This window comes from Zingiber officinale, chromosome 6B (genome assembly GCF_018446385.1).
Source record: "Zingiber officinale cultivar Zhangliang chromosome 6B, Zo_v1.1, whole genome shotgun sequence".
Lineage (NCBI taxonomy): Eukaryota > Viridiplantae > Streptophyta > Magnoliopsida > Zingiberales > Zingiberaceae > Zingiber > Zingiber officinale.
This window is the reverse complement of record NC_055996.1, coordinates 123,410,649-123,427,337: the sequence shown is the minus strand read 5'-3', so window position 1 is coordinate 123,427,337 and position 16,689 is coordinate 123,410,649. Positions and strand designations below refer to the sequence as shown.

Genomic DNA, 16,689 nt, shown 5'->3' with positions numbered 1-16,689 from the left:
TCCATTTCTGGTTTCCTTTTCTTTTTCTTCCCTTTCTTATCTTATTGTTTAATTTCTTTCTAAAATCTTAATTATTTTCATTTGAATTGCTTCTTTTTCAATCAATCAATTGATTTCTCTCTCCACGTTTATCTTGAAACCCGAATTTCATTTTCTTCCTTTCCAACGTTATTATCGTTGTAGCCCAAAATTTTCTTCCTTTTCTTCTCTCTCTTTAATATCTCCAAAATTTAAATCCTAAACTTCCTTCACCTTTCTCGCCATCACCATTTTCAACTCTCGGTAACCTTTTCTTTTTTTTTTTCTTTCTTAAATATCTCTTATACAATTTAAAATCCGCAACTTCCATCTCGATCTCGACCAAGATAGTTCATGGGTATTATCGTACATAAATTTGGAATTGATTCCCAGCTAGTGCAAAAATATCATAGGCTATCTTATTTCTTGCATATTTATTATTGTTGGATGAAGTCCTCTTAATTTATCTATATGTATTTAATCTGGAGCTAACGATAATAAATTACTTGAGGTGAACATTATCCTCTTTGCAATAGGTAGGGGCGTAGCTACATGGGACGATCGCCCCTCCTAAAATTTTGGTGAAAAAAAATTAATATAGTGATTTAAAAAAAATGATTTAGTTATAAATTTTAAAAATTTTAGGATTTTTTCACAAAATGTTCAATTAAAACAAACAAGATCCTAAATCTTTTTTCTCTCTCTTTCCGCCAACCATTTTGTTTCTCTCTCGATATTTTTTTTCTTTCTTCCATTGCTCGTACTTTTTTCCCCTCTCCCCTCCTGTGTTTTCTTCCTCCTCCTAAATCCCCTCTCCTTTTTTCTCTCCTGTCCCGTGGTCTTCTTCCTCTCATAATCCCCTTTTTATTCTTCCCTAACCTTAATTTTATCTTGAAAATCCTTCGCCGCACATTGATGTCGTTGTCATCCACGTTGCTATCGCCGCTATCAGCAGCACCGCTGTCATTTGCTACTAGCGCTACCGTCGTCGCTTTGCCGACACTCCACAACAAACGCATTTTGATTGAGGTAAAGTTTTTTTTGCTTTATCTCTTTCGATTACGAATTTAAGTGTTCGAAAAACATATAAAGTTATTTTTTTTATATTTTATAATTTTATTTGCTAGTTAAGTATGCCAAATATTTATAGATATTGAGATTTTCTATACATTTAATATTTAATTTATTATATGAAAATGATCAATTTCATTGACGATCGTTCAAAATTTGATTAATTAAATCATATCATTTATTGTTCCTCATCATATAATTCATTAGAAGAAAATCTATAATTAACGACGTAATTTAAATAAATTATAGTCAGTAATTTAGTGACAAAAATTAAATTTCATTGTCAATTCCATCTATACTTATTTAACCTATTTAATTAGCTACAAAAACTTAATTCCCTCGCTATTTTAGCAACAAAATAAGTTTTCGTTGCTATTTTAGCGACTCAATTAAGTTTTCGTCACTAACTAACTTTCTAATTAAAATTTTTATTCTCGATTTTTCTTCCCACCGCCCTAAAATCTTCCTCTTTGATCGACCTCCTCTCCAATCTCTGGCATGCTCCTCTCCTCTTCTCTTCGATTTCCGACACTGACATGCATCTCGTCGATATGCACGATCTTCTCCTCCTTCCCTCTCCTCTCTTAGTGACTGCTTGATGGTAGCCTCACAGCGAGGTCTCGCTTTGGCCACAGCCTCGCAGTGAGGTCTTTCCTTGGTTGCGGCCTTGCAGTGAGGTGGTGAGGTTGGGTGTGACCTCAGGAGTATGTCATGATCAACTTAAATTCACTCCCTCTGAATGTAAATTCTGGTTACACCACTAACCATAGGGGTGGAGCCATCTTTGAATTAGGATGGACTCTAGCCCTATCTTTTTTTAATTAAAAATAAAATAATAGCTTTGTTTCTTTAGTTCAATCATAGGTAGATTCACTTTATGTAGACAAATTTTAAAATATCAAATTAAAAAAATAATTTTAAAATTAAAATATCAAATTAGATTGATAAATTTTATAAATGATATTATATTTATGAGTTAATAAATATATTAATTCTAACTTGTTTAGTTTTTTTTTTATTCTAAACTCGTTAGTAGCATGTGTCCTTTTCTCTTCTCAGTAAGAAAGTAATTCATTAGCCTATTTTTTTTTTTTTATTGTTCACCAATAAAAAAAAATTCCATTACCACTCTAGAAGTGGTCGTCAAGGCAAGGAGCGATGGCCACTTGTGAGGTAGACACTGCCTCATTAGGCGATAAGTAACTGCTTCATGAACGACCATTAGTCCATAGCTTTGTTAGGCAATGAGTGACATAAGTCTAGATATACAAATATAGATTATATCTCGTATTTTATTTAGCATATATTAATATGATGTCGAATCTATTTTTTTTATCCTCTAGAAAATTATAAGGGTCAATTACTCAATTTAGCCGGTTTGCTCGTAATTCTTGATACTTTAACTCTCAAAGTTCTTGATAAACTTTGATTTGTGTACCCTTGGCTTGACCGAAAGTCAATTGTCTATATTGCTTGAATTTTATATTTTCTAATTGAAGTTTTATGAAATCTATGGACGAAGATTAGAACAATGACCTAACACTTCTTAGATATCAGGTAAGATGGATAGTGTTGAACTACTATATGGACCTTGCCTTGTATTGAAAATAAAAAATATAAGACTAGTATCATTAATCTTTTCGTTATTTATTGAGTATGCAGTTTGATCCCTATAAATTTGATATTGCTAGCTATTAAAGATATCAAATTTTATCAACTATTTCTGAATTATGTCGAAAATTTATTAAAATAAACAAGTCAAGAACCTATAATTTTATTGACAAATGATTTTATTTTTCTCATTTGTTATAATTTATACATTATAATTATATTGTTTACTTATATATTTATTTAATTAGTAGGTTCACTTTGTTTTAATCATATTTCCACAATAATAACAGAACGAGTATTTTCATCTATGAAACATGTTAAAATAACTCTTTGTAATAAAATAGTATAACAATTTTTAGTAGATTATATGATATCCACATTGAACCGGAATTAGTTGAAATAAATGATTACGATGTACTAATTAATTGTTGGTGCGGAAAGCATCCGACGATCGACCGTTGTTTTGATAATGGCAAAGGAATTCAAAGTTAAACTGTTGTGTGATCTAATGCGCTTAATTGAGTGTTTCAGGAAAGTCCTAGCTGCGGTTAAGCAGGGCAAAAACCCTAGGGGGTGGTAACCCTAGGTCATAGGGGGTGGTACCCCAATGCGGAAAGTCTTGGCGGGTCGAGAGCTTCAGGCAAAAGTCCTAGGGGGGTAACCCTAGGTGGAAAGTCCTGGTGTCGCGAACCAGGTGAAAGACTGGACCAGCCGAGAAGCGGAAGTCCAGCAGAAAGTCCGGAAGCTTCGAACGCTGAGCAAAAGCCCAGTCGATCTGGAGGATCGCACTGGCATCAAGTAAATCTCCTGAGTGGAGTAGGTGAGGGCGCGTTCCCCGTAGAGGGAACAGTAGGCGTCGGGTCGACCTAGGGTTTCCGGTCGGAAATTTGAAATCAGACCCGGACAGTCCGACGACTGTCAAGTATATTTATCATATTATCCATGTGTTAACTTTGTTTTGTAGGGTTTGTGTTTGAGACTAACACAATTTGCAGGAATAAAGGAGCATCTTTAACCTCGGATGAACAGTGTCCGAGGCGCCTCCATGGGGCTTGGAGGCGCCTCGGGTGCTAGCCGAAGCCAGCTGTCCCGAGATGCTGGAGGCGCCTCGGAGGTCACTGGAGGCGCCTTGGATCAGGCATTGGAGGCGCCTTCAGTGGGATAAGGTGTGACCAGATCAGAGCTGATCCACGCGTGCGACTCGGCGGCCTGGAGACACCTTGGACAGGCTTGGAGGTGCCTCTAGCACTGTTTAAAAGGGGACTTCGACCAGCAGCTTGGGACAACGAATTCTAAGCAATCCTTACGCTGCAAACTGCCTACGAGACGATCCCGAAGTGCTGCAACGACATCCCGACGACCCGGAGCTTCAGTTTCAATCTAGTTGTTGTCGGTATAAAGTTTATTTCAGTTCATAAGTGTACTTAGTTTGTAATACTCTTTCGTGATTATAGTTGTTGCCCAACGTAAACGCTCAACGAGCGTGGGCCTTGGAGTAGGAGTCGCCCTAGGCTCCGAACCAAGTAAATCTTGGTGTGCTTCTGTGTGTTGATTGTTTTCTTTATTTATTTCTGCTACTTTATAACTCGATAGTTTTACGAATTCGAAAAGAGTGAAAGCCACGAGCGCTATTCACCCCCCTAGTGCTTTCGATCCAACATTAATGAGTTTGATTCTAAAAATAATCGAATAGCACAATTTCAATAGTATTTTTATCAATACTTTTCAATGTATTGGATATACTTTTGTTCTATATTTAAAAAATAATATTCATGTACTTTTTATTTTATTTATAATTTAAAAATAATTAATTATATTAATTATAGTCAATGGTTAACCTAGCTAGTTTTGAATCATATATATATATGCTACGAAGCATTTCCTACAGAATGGTTTGGAAGCCCTAGATTTGACTCGGGCGAACTAGGGTTGGTCAATTTGATCAAATGACAAACCCTAATTGATCAGCTGATCGATTGGGCACAGTGGTGCGACAAATAGCAACCAAATCAATCAACCGATCGATTAGAAAGCGATGCCTAGATTGTAGAAATTAAGAGAAGGAAAAACTAACCATATTATTGAATCCAAAATTGATTGAGAAAAATAAAGAGTACAAGCCCTTAATATAGTTAATTATAAGAAAAAAATCTAAAACCTAAACTAAAATGGTAAAAAACTAAATCTAAACCCTAAACTGAAAAGGTAAAAGATTAAATTGTCATCAAGACTATAAACAAATAATTCTAATAGATTATATAATATAAATTATATAATCTAACATCCCCCCTCAAACTCACAATGTTACAGCCAGAAGCATTGAGAGTTTGTTAGATAAAAATCAGAAGCGCAAAGCGGAATGAGCCTTAGTTAAAAAATCAGCAATCTGTAGTTTTAAAGGAATAAAAAGCAATATGATGGTGTCAATATGAAGATGGTGATGAGTAATGTGACAATCAATTTCAATATGTTTCGTCCGCTCATAAAAAACTGAATTGCGCGTAATTTGAATAGCACTATGATTATCATAATATAACGTAGTAGGTTGATAAAGAGAGACATCCATATCCGTAAGCAACCAAACTATCTCACAAGTAGTTGAGGTCATGGTACGATATTCAGCTTCTGTGGAAGATCTAGAAATAATATCTTATTTTTTACTCTTCCAAGAAATAAGGGAATCACCAAGAAAAATATAGAAGCCAGTGGTAGATTTGCGATCCGTAGGATCACCAGCCCAATCCGCATCAGAGTATGCACGCAGCTCAAGAAATGAAGTAGAAGGAAATAAAAGGCTTTGAAATTGAGTGCCCCGAAGATACCTGAGAATATGAAGAATAGCAGCACAATGAACTGTAGTTGGTGCAGCGACAAATTGACTAACCACATGAACAGCATACGTAATATCTGGACGAGTCACGGACATATAAACCAAGCTTCTAACAATAGTTCTGTACAAACTAGGATTCGGCAAAGGTGAGCCATTAGATGGAGAATATCGAACATTAGTTTCAATAGGAGAATCAACAACTCTATTATCAGTAAAACGAGCACGCTCAAACAGATCAGATATATACTTTGACTGAGATAAAAGATAACCTTTCGGGGAATGAGCAACCTCAATGCCCAGAAAGTAGAGTTGTATACCCAAGTCTTTCATAGCAAAACAATGAGCCAACTCAGATTTCAAGGAAGCAATTCCATCAGAATCATCACCAGTAATAATCATGTCATCAACATATAATGATAAAAGAATACGACCTGCACTCGTACATCTGAAAAATAATGTTAAATCATGATTACTAGGATGAAAACCAAACGAAGTAATCACTGTAGAGAACTTCTCAAACCAAGCACGAGGTGCTTGTTTGAGAACATAAAGCGCTTTACGAAGCCTGCAAACTTCACCGAGTTTGTGTGAAATACCAAGAGGAGGTGTCATATAAACTTCTTCATGAAGATCACCATTTAGAAATGCATTCTTGACATCCATCTGAGATATTCTCCATCGACAAACAGAAGCAACAACAATCAGAGTACGAACAATTGTCATTTTTGCAACAAGAGCAAATGTTTCTTCATAATCCATGTCATACTCCTGAGAATAACCTTTAGCAACAAGACGAGCTTTGTATCGTTCGATAGATCTATCAAATTTAGTTTTGATCTTATACACCCAACGAGAACCAATAGTATATTTTCTTGGTGGCAATGGAACCAAATCTCATGTATAACTCTGATGCAAAATAGTTAGCTCCTCAGCCATAGCACTCTGCCAAAGTGGATTGCAAACAGCTTTTCTATAGGATTCAAGCTCAAAAAGATAATAAATAGATGCAACAAATGAAGCACAAGAACGAGAATAACAAGAGTAAGCAAAATCTGGTAGTTTAGTATACTTACAAACACGAGTAGATTGACAACGGTGGAGAGAAGGATCATCCGCAACCTCGGTAATGACATGAACAGTAGTAAGGATTGCTTCCCCCTAAAGACACTAGGAACACTAGCAGACAATAAAAATGAACGGACTGTTTCAACAAGATGTTTATGTTTCTGTTCAACCATGTCATTTTGTTCAGGAATATATGTACACGAGGTTTAATGAATAGTATCATCAGAAGCAAGTAAATGTGAAAATTGATTCGAACTGTATTCACCCCCCAAATCACAACGAAAACACTTTATGACACTAGAATGCTGAGTTTTCATAAGAGCTCTAAAGTTATTAAAAATTGTAAGATAATCAGACCTGTGTTTCATAAGATAGACCCAAAAGTAACGAGTGCAATCACCAATAAATGAAACATAATACCTTGACCCCCTTTTGTAGGAATAGGAGAGGGCCCCCACACATCAGAATGGATAAGATCAAATAGAGCAGAAGAAAAAGAAACACTTTTAGAAAATAGTAAGATAGAAATTTTGGCCAGTTTACAACCACTACAATCAGAAATATCAGAACTTTTTAAAGGTCCTAATGCTCCTGTAGAGGTTAAAAACTGCAAACGAGGTGCTGAAACATGACCTAAGTGAGAGTGCCACAAATAAAAATCAAAAGATGAATGACTCATATGAAAAGATGATAAATCCACACTCGAAGCTACAACTTCTAGTAATTTGAGTTGATCTAAAACAAAGAGTCCTCCTTGCTTATGGCATGTCCCAATCAGCTTCTGAGACTACGGATCTTGAACATAATAATTGGATGAAGAAAAAGAGACTAGGTATCCAGACTCACATAATTGACTAACATAAACAAGATTTAAAGTAAGACTCAGAATATAATAAACATTAGTAAGAGATAAAGAAGATGTAACAATTTAACCAACACCTACTAATGACATAGGAGTACCATCAGTATTCACAATAGATATAGATGAACTGGGAGAAAAAGAAACAAAAGATGACAAATTGGATGACACATGATGGGAGGCACCAGAGTCCAAAATCCACAAGGATGAAGATGTACCTGAAATACCATACGACGACAAACGTATATGAGAGGAAGCTGACATGGCAGAGGGTTATGAACCAAGAAACTGTTGAAACTGCTCAAACATATATGAATCAGATTTCCATGAAACATCTGCACGATCAGGCATGATGGAAAAATGAATAATTCTCAAAATAACCAAACTGTAAGGATACACATTTGTATGATCCGCAAAAATTGATGTCAGGACGACCCGTGGTCACACAAAGAATCTGAGGCAGAAAAGGATGTCAAATGTCAAATGTAGAAATCAGTAGCACAGAGCGTCGGCTCCGAAATTGACAACACAGGACGTCAGTGTCGAAATCGGTAAAAATAGTGTTGGCGCTAAAATCGACAGAAAATAATGTCGGCGCCAAAATCGGTACGGTTGGACGTCGACGCCGAAATTGACAGAAAATAGATGTCGACGCCGAAATCAACAACAACAAGATAGAAAATAGATGTCGGTGCTGAAATCAATAACAGCAGTAGGAGACGGCAGCGACAACAGGAAGCAATAACAGGGGGCGGTAGAAAAAATTAGGTCAGAGAAGGAGAACCTCGCTCTGATATCATGTAGAAATTAAGAGAAGGGAAAACTAACTATATTATTGAATCCAAAATTGATTGAAAAAAATAAAGAGTACAAGGCCTTTATATAGTTAATTATAAGAAAAAATTTAAAACCTAAACTGAAAAGGTAAAATATTAAATTATCCTCAAGGCTATAAACAAATAATTCTAATAGATTATATAATATAAATTGTATAATCTAACATAGATAACTCACAATGTGAAGTCAATTAGTACTTAATCAACAGTCTCTGTGAGATCAATATTTTATTACTTGACGATAACCGTGCACTTGCAGATTATACACATCATATATGTGACTTAATCACTCTTTTCAAGTCAATAAATACATCAGACAATTGATTTGCAATATTTTACAAATGTATTATTCTTTGAACTTCAAGTTCGCATTGATTTGTACAAGGATCAAATTGCGATAATGATGCATGTCAAGTGACTTCTTTGGAAAACTCTTTATTCCACCCCCCTCCCACCCCCCAAACAACTTTGGGAAAATTATTTCATTAAAGTGACAGTTAGCAAATCGTGTCGTAAAGACATCTCCCATCTTTGGTTCCCAATATCTTATAATTAAAGGAAAATCATATCCAACATATATTCCCAAATTTCTTTGGGGCCCCATTTTAGTTTGTTGTAGTGGACTAATTGGTACATATACCACACATCCAAATATTATCAAATGGGATATATTAGGCTCCTAACCAAAAGTCAATTGTAAAGGGGAGAATATATGATAACTGGTTGGCATGATACATATAAGTGATGTTGCATGCAAATAGCATGCCCCTAAATGGATATAGGGAGCTTAGTTCTTATAATCAATGGTCTAGCTATTAACTGGAGGTGTTTAATAAATGATTCAGCTAAACCATTTTGTGTGTGAACATAAGCAACATGATGTTCAACAATTATCCCAATAGATGTACAATAATCATTAAATACTTGGAATGTAAATTCACTAGCATTATCAAGACATATTTTCTTGATAAAATATTCTAAAAATTATGCTCTCAATTGAATTATTTAGGTGAGCAATCTTGCAAATGTTAGGTTGTGAGTTGATAATAAACATACATGTGTCCATTTTATAAAGGCATCAATTAGAACTATAAAATATTTAAATGGTCCACATGGTTGGTGATAGGCCCACATATATCGCCTTGTATACGTTCTAGAAAAGTAGGGAATTCAATTCCAACTTTAGATGATGAAGGCCGCATAATAAGTTTTCCTTGAGAACAAGCAACACGTAAGAATTCATTAAATTAAAGAATCTTCTGGTTCTTTAATAGGTGTCCATGTGAATTCTTGATAATTTTTTGAAATATTGTAGAACCAAGATGTCTCAACCAGTTATGCCAAAGTATAAAATCATTTGAGTTAGTAAATTTAGGTTTACTGTTGTATTTATTTCTACCGTATATATTATTGTGTAATATAAACCATATGAGAAAACAAGTAATCTTTCATATACATGTTTTTTACCCAACATTAATTTTATTATATAGAGATATTCAATATCCTTATCATGTGTCTCAATGTGATATCCATTTCGGCAAATATCTTTAAAACTTATCAGATTTCTTTGAGACATAAGAGAGAACAATGCATTGTCAATAACAAATTTCGTTCCTCCAAATAATAATATATTAGCTCTTCTAAAATCTTCAATAATATTTGTACTACCGGATATTGTATTAACATTACTTTCACACATTTCTAAATAAGAACAATATTTTTTCTTTCTGAATATAGAATGTGTCATTGCACTATCAACAAAACATAAATCACCATTATTGAATCCAAAAGCTATGATATTCTTCATTGAAAAAACAATACACAATGAGAAATAACTAAAAGATTACTAAAGAAATATAATAGCAAATGAACTAATTTATTTTAAAATATTTGATCATCTTAGGCATTTCTATAAATATTTTCATTTTCAATCAAATTTTCTATTCCACTATTAGGATTTGTAATGAAATCAGAAATATCTAAATGTGTTGTCATAGAAGGACCAAGAATTGTGTTATTGTCTATAAAGACAACATTTGTCTCTATATCTTTTACTTTGCCCTTTAAAGAGGCTTGGTAGAGATCAGTAAGATATTTTAGCACACAATATGTATGTGACCAATGTCCTTTCATGCTACATCTATAACATGAGTTTTCTAATTTATTTTTATCATTATCTTGTCCACTTTGAACTCTTTTACCATTGTCATTTGTCCACTTCTGATGGATATTATTGTTAACCCACTTCTGGTGAGTTTTGTGTTTCTTTTATTATAACCACTATGATTTTCTTGAAATCGATCATTTACATGTCTATGACCACGATTACAACCACGACCATAATCATGATGAAATTTTTATCTGTGCTATTTTTTATTATTTTTACAAACTATCTCATTCACTTCAGGGAATGGACTGGGACCAATTCGGTGGGTCTCATGATTTTTCATCAAAAGTTTGTTATTTTGCTCAGTCATAAGAAGACATGTAATCAACTCATAATATTTCTTGAAACCTTTCTCTCTATATTGCTACTGTAAGAGCATGTTAGATGCATGAAAGATATAATATGTTTTTTCCAACATATATTCATCAATAATTTTTTCACCACATAATTTTAATTTTGAGCTTATTCTAAACATAGCTAAGTTATATTCACTTACAAATTTAAAATCTTATAAATGTAAATGAATCCATTTGTAACGAGCATTAGGAAGAATTACGGTTTTATAATAACTATACCATTCCTTCACATTATTCCATAGTCAAGTGGATCTTTGATCATCAAATATTCGATTTTCAATCCTTTATGAAGATGGTGACAAATGAATATCATTGCTTTTACATGATTTTATAGCTCCCAGGGCGTAGCGCAGACGGTGGGTGCATGGTATCTCTGGTGTAATGACTAGGGGTCGATTCTCAGGAACTGATGACCTGGGGTTTACCCCGCCATGCGCCTATGGTCTGTGTACCTGCATGAACCTCCTTCCATATCCGTAGGGCCGGCACTAGGGGGACCGCTAAGGTAGCAGATCTACCTTTTTTTACATGATTTTATAAAGATTCCTTATTTCCATCTTTTATGGTGTCTCCAAGACGCATAGCATCCAAATGAATCTCCGCATCTAAAATTCACGATAAATAATTTTTTCCCGAAATGTCAAGAGCTACAAACTCTAACTTTAAAATATTTGACATAATAAAATCTAATACAAAGAAAAATAAATCATTAATATATATATATATATATATGATAAAAGTTGATTATCTAACATATAATTATAAAATATTGCAAGTCATAAAAATAAGTAACTAACTAATAGTTAATTGCACAATAATTAATAAAGCGAACTATAAATTTAACTTCTTGGTATGTGAATAATTTTGATGGAGAAAAAATATGTATATATATAAATAAATCTATACATTTTTTGATATTACCTATAGATGAAATTAAAAACAAAATAAAAGTATTACGGATAACATGTTGTGAAATTATATAAGAAATTACATATGAAAAGAAAATATTATTAACCTTGCTTTTTTTCATTTTTGAGATATATATATATTTATATATTTATTTTTATATATATATATATATATATATATATATATATATATATATATATATATATATATATATATATATATATATATATATATACAATACTGATATTATACGCGCCCTCTTTTGCGCTCCTGTGCGCGTCAAAGCCAGGTGGATATATTTTTTTTTCCACCTCTCATATTTTTTTAACCACGTCATTTTATTTTTTCCTTTCCTTTTCTAAAACCTAACTTTTCCTCGCCCTCGTCTCTGTGTTCCCCGCGACGTCGTTTCCTCGCCTCGCCTCTGTGTTCCCCGCGACGCCGTGCTCTGCGATCCTCTCTCGCGACGCACCTAACTTTTCCTCTCCTCGCTCGCCTCGCCTCGCCTCTGTGTTCCTCGGCGTTTCTCGCCGCGACGCCGTGCTCTACGTTTCGCGTTGCCGCGAGGCCGTCCCTCGTTGCTGCCGTCGTCGTTTGTCAAGAGCCTCGGCGTTCCTCGCTCGCCGATCCATTATTAGTTATGGTCTGGGTGGCTCTTCCATGGCTCTTTTTGGCATAGTGGGTGGTGGTATTTACACAAAAGTTGTCTATGTTGGTGCTGATCTCGTCGGTAAGGTCGAAAGGAACATCCCCGAAGATGACCCTAGAAATCCAGCTTTTCCTTGCTTCTCATGCTAACCCTTGTGTTCGATGCACAAAATGTTTCACATGCGTTTGCCCAACACATTGTACTGTAAGAGCAGTTTTGCTACTAAATGGCCATTCTAATCCTTTCGCCTTTGTACAACTTACAGGTGATAGCAGACAATGTTGGTGACATTTCGAGTATGGGATTTGACCTTTTTGGCTAATATGCCGAATCAACAGCTGTTGCACTAGTTGTTGCCTCTATTTCTTCATTCGGGGTCGACCTTGATTTCACTACAATGTGCTATCCTTTGCTCATTAGTTCTATTTCCTAGACCATAGTTTGCCTGATAACTACTCTCTTCGCAACTGACTTCTTTTCTCTTCGCAACTGACTTCTTTGAGACAAAGGTTGTAGAAGAGATTGAGCCTGCTTTGAAGAAGCAGCTCATCATCTCCACTGCACTCATGGCTATTGGCATTGCCATTGTTACTTGGGTGGCCCTCCCATCATCTTTCACTATTTTCAACTTTGGTGAGCAAAAACAGGTTAAGAACTGGTAAGCTTTTTATTCCATTTGTCAATCAGTTCTCAGATGCTTTTTATGTTTCTCAATATACTAATTATTGGAGATGAACAGGCAGTTGTTTTTCTGTGTGGCAATTGGGTTATGGACTGGCTTGGTGATTGGATTTGTCACTGAATACTACACAAGCAACGCCTATAGGTAAAAATAAATGTTCCCATTCCTCTATTCAAGTATCAACATTATTGAACATTCTACCAAAAAGACATCCTTCAAAATTGATACTTACCAAAACATGATCTGTAGGTTTTTTTTTTTTTTACCATATGGTGTTGCACGTCTATTTTTTAATCTCCAATCTACTCTTGCATGCACTTTTTGGTATACGCCAATACCAAGGGTGCTTTTGTAGGTTAAATGCTCGGCATTGTTTACAGTTCACACATAATGCCTTGTACTTATTCTCATTTACAGTCCGGTTCAAGATGTTGCTGATTCATGTCGAACTGGAGCTGCCACCAATGTTATCTTTCGGCTTGCTCTCGGATACAAATCTATCATCATTCCCATTTTCGCAATCGGCTTCAGTCTTGCTGCCATGTATGCTATGGCTGTTGCTGCATTAGGCATGTTGAGCACTATTGCTACTGGCCTAGCAATTGATGCTTATGGACCCATCAGTGAAAGTGCTGGAGGTAATGTCGAGATGGCTGGAATGAGTCACAGAATTCGGGAGAGGACTGAGAATAATATCTACCATTCCATTATCAGATTCTCAAGATTTGTTGAAGCAGAGCTTAAGCTTTTCCACTCACAACATCGATGACTGTCCACACTTGATCTTGGCATTCAAGACTTGGTTTCAATGAGCAAACAGGCTGGCTACCAAGGAATAAGAATGATGACATTGTAGGTTGAAAATGTAGTGGATGTTGATATTGAAATGCATCTTTGTTTAAAATTTATGTATATCTGTTGTATATGATGCTTTTCTCAAGTAACCAAAGAGATGTAAATACAGTATTCATGTATTGTAACTGTCTTATGCATATGGGAATAAATGAATTTACAATTTACAATCAAAATTCAAAGTAAGCGATAAAGATTAACACTAACAGATAAAAAAAATTGCCCATCATTGCAACATTTAATTAAAGCTTCCAAAAATGATATGAAATATATATAAAAAATTCATTGTCAAGATTATGCAGCCGACTCAAATGTCTCTCCAAGCATTAGATCTGGGATATCATCATTTTCTCCACCTTTAGATGCTGCAGCTTCAAGTGATCGTCTCTAGAATTGCTTTGCAAACTTCCTCAAGTTATCTAGATTATCAGGACCTGAGGGACAAAATGTTCACTCAAATTTTAATGAGAGCATTCATAAGCATAAATCAAGCTAACATAAGTGTAATAGCTAAAAAAAACACATGTTTTCAGTAATAAAATAATGCATTTATCCATTTGAAAAAAATATATACATTTCTAGTGGAACAATGCATTTACCATTTACAAAAAAAAAAATATGCATACAAAAATGCAGAAAACTACTGTTGTTTAAAGTTAATTGGAAGCCAATGTATATATATATAAATTTTGAATATTAGTATTTTAAAACTAATTTTGTTAAACGGTAGGAACCCTATGCTCTAATGAGAAGATAGCAAGCAAAGCATTGAAGAAGAATACCATCGTCAGTCTCATACTTGTTATTGAATCTACAAAAGTTTTATCCTAGTGCATATTGTTTGAACCTACAACAATAAAGACAATTATTACTTTCAATATCTCAATCAATCAACTACTATAATTTTATAAAAAAAAACTTTGATAGTACCCGCTATTGATGCCAATTCTTCTTCATATGTGTCGTCATCGCTGTTATGATGATTATCTATAGTTGATCTGACAATCAACACATCGTTATATTTACAAATTTAATAAAAATAATTGATTAGCAAATAAAATTACCATACAAATATAGAATTAATCTACACATACCCTTGCTGTAAACTTGGACAATTGCGTTTGTCATGTGACACACCTCGATGCCCACATCCACGACATAACCGGGACTTTGAAGTTGACTTCTCCTTTGATGATTTTAGTCTCTTCCCACATCCCTTTGTTCTTATTGAAGAAGGATCAATAATATTATGAGATCTATCCATGGATTTCCTCTTTTGACCCCCATTGTCGCATGTTTTACTAGTATTCATCTCTTGAATTTTGCTGTAGATATAATCAAATTGTTCATCCAAGAAGTTTGCCCCCTCATCAGTCAAAGATGCATCATCAATTAATACTGAAGCTTTAATAGATAACCTTGAGTGTCTTGACATCAAAACCCTTTGTGGATCATCAATGAAATTTTGCTTACCCAAAGCATGTATTGCTCCAACCTTTGCATCTCGTGTCCATCGTTTGAGTATATATTTATCTGGCAAATGAAACACTTGGTTGATACGAAAAAAGGCTAACATATGCCTGCATGGAATGCCATCGAACTCAAATTTCCTACAGCTACAGAATATGTTGTCCTTCTGTTTGTCATGCGTAAGCACCCTTGGTTTGGAGGAAGAATTACTTTGAAATTTTATCACATGATAAATCACTGAGTCAACTCCCGTAGATGCTTGTTGCACATAATAACCATGGATCTCACTTATTTCATTTTGAAACTCTACCCATTTCTTTTTTGTGTACAACTTAACCATTTGAGTTTCCATTGGCCAGTTTGTCTTAATCCTGGGAAGCTCATTCATATCAATATGGTCAGCAACTAACTCATTGTGTCTTTGGTGTCTCAGTGCCCTATTGAAACGGATTATAAAATCCATCAATGAATTCTTATTTGAAATATACCTCTTGAAAAATGCATGTGAGCCTTCAGATCTTTGACTACTTGACATTCCAGCACAAAATATATGACTAAAATATGCTGGCACCCACTTGTGTCGCAATTCATACATCGAAGACAACCAATCATTTTTCTCCAAGTTAGCACACTTGATAACTTCTTCCCATGAATTCTCAAATTCATCAGGTGTGGTAGAATTTCCAATGACATTCTTTATGCTTTGGTAGTATTCACGAAAAGTCAAAGGGTCTAATTTATCTGGAAATTTGTTCAGTATGTGCCACAAACAATATCGATGCACTGTCTGAGGGAAAACTTGGGCAATTGCTTTCGTTATAGCAGGATCCTGATCAGTGATGATCACATTTGGTACACCTTTAGGCATAGCTTCCATGAATTTGTTAAACAGCCAAACAAAAGACTCAGTTTTCTCATCACTTATAAAGCCACAACCAAAAATAATTGTCTGATGATGATGATTAACTCCTACAAATGGTGCAAAAATTAACCCATATTTGTTAGTGTTATATGTTGTATCAAATACAACTACATCACCAAATACATTGTATGCCGTCCTTGATACATGATCCGCCCAAAAACACCTACTAAATCTGTTATCTGAATCAGTCTCGTAATCAAAGAAAAAAGCTGAATTCTTCTCTTTCTCATATGCAAATAACTCGATTAGTGTTTCAGCATCGATACCCTTCTGTTCATCCCTTAACTGTTTCTCAAAGTTTCTAATATCTCTTTCTGTGCAACCTACCAGCTCAGGTCCTCCATACTCTATCTCTAATAATCGCATTTGTTGGCAAGTTGGCACATTGGCCT

The 16,689-nt window shown here is 34.8% G+C and overlaps 1 pseudogene; it reads left to right on the top strand.

The window, feature by feature from the left end:
• The first annotated feature begins 2,247 nt into the window (after nucleotides 1-2,247).
• Nucleotides 2,248-13,822, top strand: LOC121991488 (annotated as a pseudogene).
• The last annotated feature ends 2,867 nt before the right edge of the window (nucleotides 13,823-16,689 follow it).